Source organism: Herpailurus yagouaroundi, unplaced genomic scaffold (assembly GCF_014898765.1).
Source record: "Herpailurus yagouaroundi ecotype Mexico unplaced genomic scaffold, PumYag 188, whole genome shotgun sequence".
NCBI classification, from domain to species: Eukaryota; Metazoa; Chordata; class Mammalia; order Carnivora; family Felidae; genus Herpailurus; species Herpailurus yagouaroundi.
The window spans coordinates 16,670,511-16,680,647 of NW_024412419.1; positions in this window are offsets into that span (position 1 = coordinate 16,670,511).

Here is a 10,137-nt window from a genome sequence, read left to right on the forward strand (position 1 = left end):
ATGCAATCCCAATCAAAATTGCACCAGCATTCTTCTCAAAACTAGAACAAGCAATCCTAAAATTCATATGGAACCACAAAAGGCCCTGAATAGCCAAAGTAATTTTGAAGAAGACGACCAAAGCAGGAGGCATCACAATCCCAGACTTTAGCCTCTACTACAAAGCTGTCATCATCAAGACAGCATGGTATTGGCACAAAAACAGACACATAGACCAATGGAATAGAATAGAAACCCCAGAACTAGACCCACAAACGTATGGCCAACTCATCTTTGACAAAGCAGGAAAGAACATCCAATGGAAAAAAGACAGTCTCTTTAACAAATGGTGCTGGGAGAACTGGACAGCAACATGCAGAAGATTGAAACTAGACCACTTTCTCACACCATTCACAAAAATAAACTCAAAATGGATAAAGGACCTGAATGTGAGACAGGAAACCATCAAAACCCTAGAGGAGAAAGCAGGAAAAGACCTCTCTGACCTCAGCCGTAGCAATCTCTTACTCGACACATCCCCAAAGGCAAGGGAATTAAAAGCAAAAGTGAATTACTGGGACCTTATGAAGATAAAAAGCTTCTGCACAGCAAAGGAAACAACCAACAAAACTAAAAGGCAACCAACGGAATGGGAAAAGATATTTGCAAATGACATATCGGACAAAGGGCTAGTATCCAAAATCTATAAAGAGCTCACCAAACTCCACACCCGAAAAGCAAATAACCCAGTGAAGAAATGGGCAGAAAACATGAATAGACACTTCTCTAAAGAAGACATCCGGATGGCCAACAGGCACATGAAAAGATGTTCAGCGTCGCTCCTTATCAGGGAAATACAAATCAAAACCACACTCAGGTATCACCTCATGCCAGTCAGAGTGGCCAAAATGAACAAATCAGGAGAGTCTAGATGCTGGAGAGGATGTGGAGAAACGGGAACCCTCCTGCACTGTTGGTGGGAATGCAAATTGGTGCAGCCGCTCTGGAAAGCAGTGTGGAGGTTCCTCAGAAAATTAAAAATAGACCTACCCTATGACCCAGCAATAGCACTGCTAGGAATTTATCCAAGGGACACAGGAGTACTGATGCATAGGGGCACTTGTACCCCAATGTTCATAGCAGCACTCTCAACAATAGCCAAATTATGGAAAGAGCCTAAATGTCCATCAACTGATGAATGGATAAAGAAATTGTGGTTTATATACACTATGGAATACTATGTGGCAATGAGAAAAAATGAAATATGGCCTTTTGTAGCAACATGGATGGAACTGGAGAGTGTGATGCTAAGTGAAATAAGCCATACAGAGAAAGACAGATACCATATGGTTTCACTCTTATGTGGATCCTGAGAAACTTAACAGGAACCCATGGGGGAGGGGAAGGAAAAAAAAAAAAAAAGAGGTTAGAGTGGGAGAGAGCCAAAGCATAAGAGACTGTTGAAAACTGAGAGCAAACTGAGGGTTGATGGGGGGTGGGAGGGAGGAGAGGGTGGGTGATGGGTATTGAGGAGGGCACCTTTTGGGATGAGCACTGGGTGTTGTATGGAAACCAATTTGACAATAAATTTCATATATATAAAAAAAAAAAGAAAATGAAACATCAGCACAAGTATCTGTAAGAATAGATGTTAAATATTGTAAGAGGATACAAGTTTGAGAGGAAGAGATCCTTCTGGCTGGAGAGAGCTGGGGAGTTTTCATGGAAGTAGCAGCACCTTTAGCTTTCCCTTCACTTATTCAATATGTTTGTGGATTCCTACCTCATGCTGGGTCCACCATATTAAGAGCTAGGGATAAGTAGGCACAATCCGTCTGTTTATGGAGTTTCATTTCCTGGAGGCTAATAAGTCAGCCAACAATTATTTATTGTGTCCCTACTGTGAGCCAAACATACAGACAGGTGATGATGATTCCAAGTGATCAGTGTTAAGGAAGGACACGGTACAATTAATTATGGGTTGGATTTTTATCACACTGAATCCTCCTTTCTAAGCACAGACATATCTCTGACCTCACTTGCAAGGCCAGTATCATAGGGCGCTCACTCACCCTCAGTGATAATTTAATCACGCAGCAGCAGATATTTAATAACATTCTGCCAGGATCTGGTGGATCACTAGGGTTGACTGGCATCCTCCAAGGAATCAGTAAAGAAGTGTAATTAAGAAACTACTGACCTGGGTGCTGGGTGGCTCAGTCGGTTAAGGGTCCAACTCTTGGTTTCAACCCAGGTCATGATCCCTGTGTTCTCAGATGGAGCCCTACATCAGGCTCCACACTTAGTGTGGAGCCTGCTTGGGATTATCTCTCTCCCTCTGTTCCTGTCCCCTGCTCACACTCTCTCAATCTCTCTCTCTCTCTCTCTTTCTCTGAAATGAAAAAAAAAAAAAACAAAAAAACTAATGAACTGATCCTCAGTTTGTTAATACTTCTGATGAAGTTTCTGAGAGAACTAATATGTATTGACTTGTCTGTAAATCTGAAATCTGTGTCAATTGTGAGATAATTTCAGGAATATGATTACCATATCGGACACTCTGTAGTGCTGGCTTTATTCAATGTCAAAATAATATGAAATTATAAAACATTTCAAACATCAAAAGTACTGAAATTAATATAACAGATACCTATAGATACTCCCTATAATGCCTAAAAGATCACAACATTTTTTTTTTTTTTTTTTTTTTGCCTTCAGTTCCGTCTCTGTCATTTTCTCTGGGACATAAATGAAATAAAACATTAAAGACATAGCTAAAGTCTCCCCTTGCACCCCCCCCCCCCCCCATTCCCTCAGGCTTTCTTCCTGCCCAAGGAGACCAATAACTTGAAGCTGATCAATTAGCATTCTAATTCTCATGTATTAAATGAGAATTTAAAATAAAATTTTTAGCTGAAAAATTGAAAGTTTTCTATATATGTAGGCATGAATAAACAATATATACTGTTCTTTGTTTAGTGTTTATATAAGTGTACAATATCGTACATAGCCTTTGGCAACTTATTTTGATTCAAAGTTATATTTTTCAACATATTTAGGTATATGTAGCTTCAGTTCATTCCTTTTCACTGCTGGACAGGAATCCATCCATTCCACCTTTAGGTTTCTTTTCCCTGGAATATTCTTTATATGGGTTTTCTTTTCTTTTCTAGATCAGTCCTGCAAGAGGTCTGTCCTCATTATTAGTTTTTTCAGATAGGTATTTATTTATTTATTTATTTGTAGCAATTTATATTTTCTATTTCATTACTTCTTGTTCTTTATTAGTTTTGAATGTCTTAAAAGGTTCCATCTTTATTTTTTTGTCAGTTTTTTTGAAGTACAATTCACATACAGTAAAATTCACTGGTTTCAAATGTATAGTTCAATGAATTTTGACAAACACATGCAGTGGTGTAACCACAAACATGATCAAGAACATTTCTATCACCCCCAAAAGTATTCTCATGACATTTTGCAGTCAATTTCTTCCCTCCTACCCATAAGCCCTGTCAATTACTCATCTGCTTTCTGTTATTACAGCTCTACTTCTTCTAAATCATGTAAATATAAACAATATATAATATTGTGTGCTTGTCTGCTTTCAGTTAGGATGATGCTTTCAATTAAGATGACCCATGTTATTACATGTTACCAGTAGTTTGTTTTTAGTGCTAAATAGTATTCCGTTGTCAAAAGTGACCCTCTTTTTTTTTTCTTTTTTTTTTTTTAATTAATTCATTTCAATTCAAGTTAGTTAACATACAGTTTAGTCTTGGTTTCAGGAGTAGAACGCAGTGATTCATCACTTACATAGATTACCCAGTGCTCATCCCAACAAATGTCCTCCTTAATGCTCATCACCTGTTTAGCCCATCCCCCCCAACCTCCCCTCCAGCAACCCTCAATTTGTTCTCTGTGTTTAAGAGTCTCTTATTGTTCCCTTTCCCTGTGTTCATCTGTTGTGTTTCTTAAATTCCACATGAGTGAAATCATATGCTATTTGACTTATTTTGCTTAGTATAATACACTCTAGTTTCATCCATGTTGTTGCAAATGGCAAGATTTCATTCTTTTTGATTGCTCTCAGCACAGAGCACACTGTCAGTGCAGAGCACAGCGGGCCTGGATCTCATGAACCATGAGATCATGACCTGAGCCAAAACCAAAAGTCAGACCCTTCACCAACTGAGCCACCCAGGCGCCCCTCATCATTTATTTAGGTCTTTAATTTCTTTCAGAAACAGTTTTATAATTTCTAGTATACAGGTATTACATATATTTCGTTAAACTTATCTCTAAGTATTTCATATTATTGATGCTACTATAAATATTTAAATTTTCAGTTTCTAATTGTTCAGTGCTAATACACAGAATTTATTTTTTATATTGACTTTGTATTCTGATATTTGCCAAACTTGATTGTTCTTTTTTTTTCCAAAAAGGCTTTATTACATACAGAGGGGAGGGGTTCAGTCCTTCTTAGCTGCAACTTTCTGCATGGCTACCAGGACTTTGCACAGCAAATCTCTCTTGCTCTTGGCAGGGATGTGTGTCCCCACCCTTTTCTTGATGAACTTGAGAGAGAGCCTGTCCTTGGAGACCTTGAGCTGATTCATGGATCGCCATGGCTCCATGGCCATGGCTCCATGGCTCTATGGCTGCTCATACGGGGCTTGCTGCACACCTCTAAGATCCTGTGCTGCTGGAACTTGGAGTGCTTGGTAAGGCTCTGGTGGTGATGGCTATGCCTCGGCTTGCTCACGTTCTTGGTCACCTTGTGGCCCTTGGTGAGGCCCAGGGCCATAGGATAGTGCAGAGCCATGGTTGCTAGTCCTTAATGGCTCCTGTGGTGGAAGCACCAAACTTGATTTTTTAAATTCTAATGGTTCATTTGTGGATTCCATAGACAGCTTTACTTCTTTTTTTCCATATATGGATGCATTTATTTCTTTTTCTTGCTCTATTAAGCTGGGTAGAACCTGCAGTACAATCATGAATAAAAATGGGAAGCATGAATGTCTCTGCCTTTTTTTCTGACCTTATTAAGAACATATTCAGTCTTTTATCATCAAGTATGATATTAGCTGCAGATGCTTTTTGTCAAATTGAGGAAGTTCCACTCTATTCCTGATTTGGAGTTTTCATCATGAATGGGAGGTGAATTTTGTCAATGGATTTTCTGCCTTTATTAAAATGATTATATGGTTTTTCTACCTTAATTTATTGATTTGGTGAAATACATTGATATTTACTTATTTTTAATGTTTATTTATTTATTTTGAGAGAGAGAGAGCATGTATGTGCATGACTGGGGGAGGGGCAGAGAGGGAGACAGAGAATCTCAAGCAGCCTCCAGGGCTGTCAGCAGAGAGCCCAATGTGGGGCTCGATCTCACCAACCATGAGATTGTGTCTTGAGCAGCAATCAAGAGCCAGACAATCAACTGACTCAGCCACCTAGGTACCTCAATAGATTTTTAACTTTTAAAACCAACTGTACATTCCCAAGATAAATCCCATGTGGCAGTTTCCCTTTATATATTTCTGGACTTGATATGCTAATATTTTGTTAGGGATTTTTGCATTCATGTTTGTGAGGGATTTGGATTTGTAGTTGTTTTCCAATGGCTTTATCTCATTTTGGTATTAAGGTAATGCTTACCTCATAAAATAAGTTGTTAAGCATATTCTCTTCTATTTGGGGGAAGATTTTACATAAGACTGGTATTTTTTTTTTTAATGTTTATTCATTTTTGAGAGAGACAGTGAGCATGGGCAGGGGAGAGGCAGAGAGACGAGGACACCCCTGTCCAAAGGAGGCTTGCTGCTGATAGCAGAGAACTCACAAGCCAGGGGATCATGACCTAAGACAATGTCTGAGGCTTAACCAGCTGAGCCACGCAGGTACCCCAAGATTGATATTATTTCTTACTAAAATGTTTGGTATCATTCACCATGGGAAACTTATGGATCTAGAATTTTCTTTTGGGGGAAGTTTTAATCTACAAATGCAATTTATTTACATGGCCTAGGGCTAGTCATGCTATCAGTTTCTCTTGAGTGATCTTTGGTAGTTTGTCTTTCAAGGAATTTGTCAATTTCATATAAATGGCACAAATTGTTCCTAGTATTCCTTTATTTTAAACTATGTAGTATTTGTAGTGTTGTCTCATTTATCCTTTCTTATTTGTATCTTCTTTCTTATATACTTGATCAGTCTGATCAAGAGTCAGACTTGTGGGAGTTTTGTCAGTTTTATTGGTCTTTTCAATGAACCAGGTTTTAGTTTCACTGCTTATTCTTTGTTATTTATTTTCTGTTTTATTGATTTCTGCTCTGATGTTTACTATTTCCTTCCTAATACCTATGAATTTAATTCATTTAATTCACTTTTTTATTATCTTAAAGTAAAAGTTTATAATATTAAATTGAAAGCATTTAATGATATAAATTTCCTTCAAAGCACTGCTGTAGCTTTGATTCATAAATTTTGATATATTATATGCTATTATCATATATATTATATGCTATACATGCTATATTATATGCTATATATAATATGCTATGTGTCATATATAATGTGTTATATTATATCACATATATTATATGCTATATATCATATATATTATATGATATATTATATGCTGCTTCATAATTTTCATTTAGTTCAATGTATTTTCTAATTTCCCCCATAGTTTCTTCTTAACTCTTATTTGGAAGCATGTGTTTAATTTCCAAATACTTAGAGCTTTTCCAAATATCTGTTTGTTGATTTCTAATTTAATTCTACTGCGGTCATAACACATACTTTTTATGATTTATTCTTTTAAATTTGTAGAGACTTGTTTTGTGTTCTAGAATATGGCTTATCTTGGTAACTGTTTTGTGTGCACTTGAAAAGATACTGCATTCTGCTGTTGCTAGGTGGAATTTTTATTAAATGGCAAATAGGTCAAATTGATTGATGATAATGGTCAGGTATTCTACACCTTCACTGATTTTCTTTTTACTTTGTCTATTAACGTTAAAATCTCCAACTAAAATTGTGAATTTGTCCATTTTTCCTTTCATTTCTCACAGTTTTTGCTTCAGGTATTTTGAAACACTGTTGTTATTTGCATACACATTAAAGAAGATTATGTCCTCTTACCGAATTGACCCTTATATCATTACGCAGTTACCCTCTTTATCCTTAGTAACGTTCTTTGTTCTGAAATCTGATTCCTCTCATATTCCTATGCCACTTTAGTTTTCTTTAGATTGTTAAGCATAGTATATATTTTCCACTTCAGTTTTAACCTGCGTTTTTATATTTAAAGTGGGTTTCTCTTAGACAACATATAATCGATTCTTGTTTTTTTATCCAATCTTACAACCTGTGCATTTAATTGGAATGTTTAGGCCATTTATACTCAATGTGTTTATTGATATGGCTAGGTTTATATCTAACCATCTGCTATTTGCTTCTTATGTTCCATATGTTTTTTTTTCTCCCTATTTTCCTGGTTTTTTTTTTCTTCCTATTTACCTACTTATTTCAATTAGAATTTTCATGGTGTGGTAGATTAATTACAAAAACCCTTTCTTGTCTTTATGCGTTCCCATACCACACACTTTGCAAAATGACTGTGAAGATCTAGCCATCAAGTGGAAGAGTTTATTTTCCTTCTCCTTGAATCAGGGCTGGCCCCATGATTCACAAGGTATATATTTTTTATCTCTTCAATTTCAATCTGTGCATATGGTGCTCCTTTTGTATGTATTTTATAAGTCTCATATAGCTGGATTTTATTTTATATTATTCTTTTATATTGCCTATAGCTATGGTCTGTAACTTTACATTCTAAATCAGTCAATAAACCTATTTGTACTTATATATTCTTACTTTGTCTGAAACTAATCAATTTTATAGTCTCATTATACCAAATAAGATAATTCTTTTAATTGATTTTAACTTCATATTTAGCTATGCTAAATCTTTTCTTCCAAATCATGTTGACATTGTCAACAGTGTTAATTCTACATAATCATTCAATTTGTTTAAATAGTATTCTACTTTTATTTTGAGGAATCCTCAATTACATATTATTTCACAGATGTGTCATCAGTGATTATTTAAATTTATGCTAATTATTGAATTAGCAGAGATTCTTTTCTTCTCATTTAATCCTTCTGGTATCAGGAATTCTGTTGGCTAACATGGATCAAATCACAAGGCCAACCAATATTTAAGGGGAAGGGAAAAAATTCTCCCACTTGGTGGTAAGATCTGCAGTCTTTTTGCATTTTAACTCTTCTGATACTTACTTGCCCCCAAAAGGTTAGGAAATCACTAGTATGTCTTAAAATTGATGGTGTTTTAAAAACGAGTTTGCTACATACACAGTAATGCCAACTTAGCTCACTTCATTAAGTGTTCATTAAGACATTACTCCTTCATTAAGAAATATGCATTGAGTACCTGTGTGCAATACACTGTATTAGGTACAAGAGATACCAGCTGTGAGACAGATGTGATTCTGGTCCTTACCTAACCTACAGTGGGTCTATAGTCCATAGTCACAAGGTCCTGTCAGTTTGATGTTCTACATAATGTTGAATCTGACCCCTCTCTATTTCCTACCTCTGCTCTAATCTAGCTCAAGCCCTTATGTCTCATATCTGTTAGTTCAACAACCTCTCTCCCTACAAATCCATTTTCTACAAAACTTTGTGATTTGATTTCATCAGTTCTTAAACTTAGTTCCAGGGTGAAATTTAAACTCTATAGAACATCATGCTCTGTCCTTCGTAATCAAGTCCCTGCTACCCATACGCTGTATCTCTGAACAAGCTTCTCAATTTACTCTTGTGTGCCACTGACCTGATTTTAGTTCTCTGTGCATTTCCTGCTAGTTTCTCTTTTTTGCCCTGGTCTCTATTATTCAGACATACCTCCATGTCCTCTGTCTCTGCCAGGCCAACTCCTCTCTATCCTTTGAGGCTTACTTCACTGCCACCTTCTGGAGCTTAGAAGAAGGGGCAGAGTGGAGGCTTCAGGAAATATTGTGAAAAGGGACTTGAAGGCAATGAGGGTAGAGCTGGCAGCTAGACTGAGGAAGGGCTGGGCAGGAAGGAAATGATGCTGGAGCCATGATGGCAGGATGAAACCTGGGCTTTGGAACAGGAACAGGACAGAGAGCTCCTAAGGATGATGGAGAAAAGAAGAGTGTGGGTTGGTGTGGGAATTCTTAGCCTTCTAGCTGTTTAGGAGGAGGCCATGATGAACCAGGATGGTTCTGGGAAATGGGAGCAGATACAGCGAAATGGAAACAGTGTCCTTCCACACACCATTGACATTGTCCCATGTACCACATCTTGTGATATATATACCACTTATTTGGAAAACATTTCAACGATATCCTTTTTAACAGCCATATAGTAATCCATTATACAATCTGAATCCCTTATTGACAGACCTTTACATGGTTTCTAGTTTATGTTATTTTAAGCAATGCTGTCCTGAATGTCCTGGTAGCTAAAATTGCTCCCAGCCACAATAATCTCCTTAAATGAAATGACAGGGGGTGGGAGAGTGGTTGTGGGAAAGAATGCTAGAGCAAAGGATATTAACAATTTTAAGACTTTAACTATGGAGTTTTCAAATCGTCCCAAAGATCACTTCCATTGAAAGTACTTAGCAGTGTCTCCTCCCCCCATGTCCTCATTAACATTGGGTATTATTTGAAAAATAAAAAGGTCAGGTTTAATTGTATATTAAATAGAAAAGACATCTTCCTTTAAGAAGTGGCGGAATATAGATATGAGATCTTCACTAACTATGTTTGTGCTGCCTTCTGGTGGCACCTGAAAGACCTGGACAAGGCAAAAAACCCAGTCAAACTGAACTATCTGAACAACTCATCATGTTAATTAATCTAGGGCTAAAGTAATAGAAAGTGGGTAATAGACACATAGAAAAAAAATGGACCTGACTCTAGGATATTGGAGGATATGGAAACCAGAGGAGAAAATTCTTACCCACATGATATAGCATGTGGTCTGATGCGCAGGAGGCACTCAGAGATGCTTTGCTAAAAAGAATGATAGAAGAAGAAAATTAATGTTTAAATGGCTAGTTGCTGGGGTGCCTGGGTGGCTCAGTTGGTTGAGCATC